Consider the following 1,573-nt stretch of genomic DNA (forward strand, 5'->3'; position numbering starts at 1 on the left):
AGGGTTAGGGTTAGGGTTAAAGCAAATTTAAAATGAAAAAAGCAAATAAAACGAAGAATCGTTTGTTTATGTAGTCGGCACTTAATGTATATCGGCTGAATGGACGTCAGTGATTGGTTGAAATTATCGAAATAAGACAATTTTTTACATGAAATAAATTCGAATACAAAAATATTTTTCTGTTCTATAACACAAAATAGATAAGTATACGAAGTTTGAAAGTCTTTCGGTACCAAAAACACTACGTAAAACATTAATGAAAAATGTGGCCCCCGTTTTAAAAAAGATCCCCTCTTTTAAAATCTCACCTTAGAGCTGTGCTCCACAACCTTTTCCAGTTGCGGTACACTTACAGTCTTTTCAAAATTCGGTGGCATACCGGAATTAAAAATATAACTAAAAGTACAGGGAAAAAAATTATATTCAGGTTATACTGCGGCACACCTAGCATCATCTCGTGACACACCAGTCTTTAATACAAAGTTTGGGGTAACATGCAGTTTACTGTCGTAAAAAAGTGAAAGTAAACTCTCATAAATGAAAGTAAATTTGCAATAGAACCTGGAAGTGAGGCTTGTAACATACCAAAACTTCATAAAACATTTGATATCGGATGGCTGGGCTCACTACGTGGGTATCGGCAACTTCTATACTCATGGAGTTGTCAACCATTCACTCAATTTTGTTGATCCAAACAATGACAATATCCATACACAGATTATAGGAAGACGATCGCCAAGAATAAAATTACGCAACAATGCAGGAATATTGATGATTTATTTACATCTTATTTTCATGAGCATGTGTGGCGAAACAGAGAGGTCGTAAATGACTATTTACGAATCTCATTTCGTGTATCAATGATTGCCATGTTTCCCCGAAAAAAGTTATTTGTTTCATCTAGAATAAAATATATGTACGGTTTTCATGTTATATTAAATCTACGTACGTTCTATGCTTTGGTTGTCACATTGTTTACAATGTGTGAAGGGATGTCGCCGTGGTTATTTCCGGTTCCTTTTGCTACTTACTTTCATTTTTTAGGATAGTTTACTTTTATTTATTTATTTTTTGTTTTGTTTACCGCTGTAAACTGCTTATTTACCCAAAGTTAGACACGTTGGTTAAGGTGGTACGACAATTTTTTTTAAATGGTCACAACCATCGCCGACACAACCACCACCACCACCACCACCGTAACTGCTACCTACACCACCACCACCACCGTGACCATCGTCGATACCGCCACCACCTTTTCGTTCTGAGTTCTAATATTGCAGAAGTCAACTTTGGGATCTTGTTCAAAACGGGGGCACCAGTATTTTCTTAACGAAACACTTTGAAACTTGGGACACTGGTACAATGTGTCATATAAAACATCTTTTTCTCTTAGTCTTCTTAACAAAAAAACGTACATCGCAAGTTATTTCATGTTAAAGTTGTCGTATTTCTGTAATTTCAACCAATGACTGACGTCCATTCAGCCAAGTACATTAAGTGCTGACTTCGTAAACAAACGATTCTCAAACGATTTTGGCGGTGATAAAATTATTATTTCCTTGTCAAAAAATGG

This window comes from Octopus bimaculoides, chromosome 5 (genome assembly GCF_001194135.2).
Source record: "Octopus bimaculoides isolate UCB-OBI-ISO-001 chromosome 5, ASM119413v2, whole genome shotgun sequence".
Taxonomy (NCBI): domain Eukaryota; kingdom Metazoa; phylum Mollusca; class Cephalopoda; order Octopoda; family Octopodidae; genus Octopus; species Octopus bimaculoides.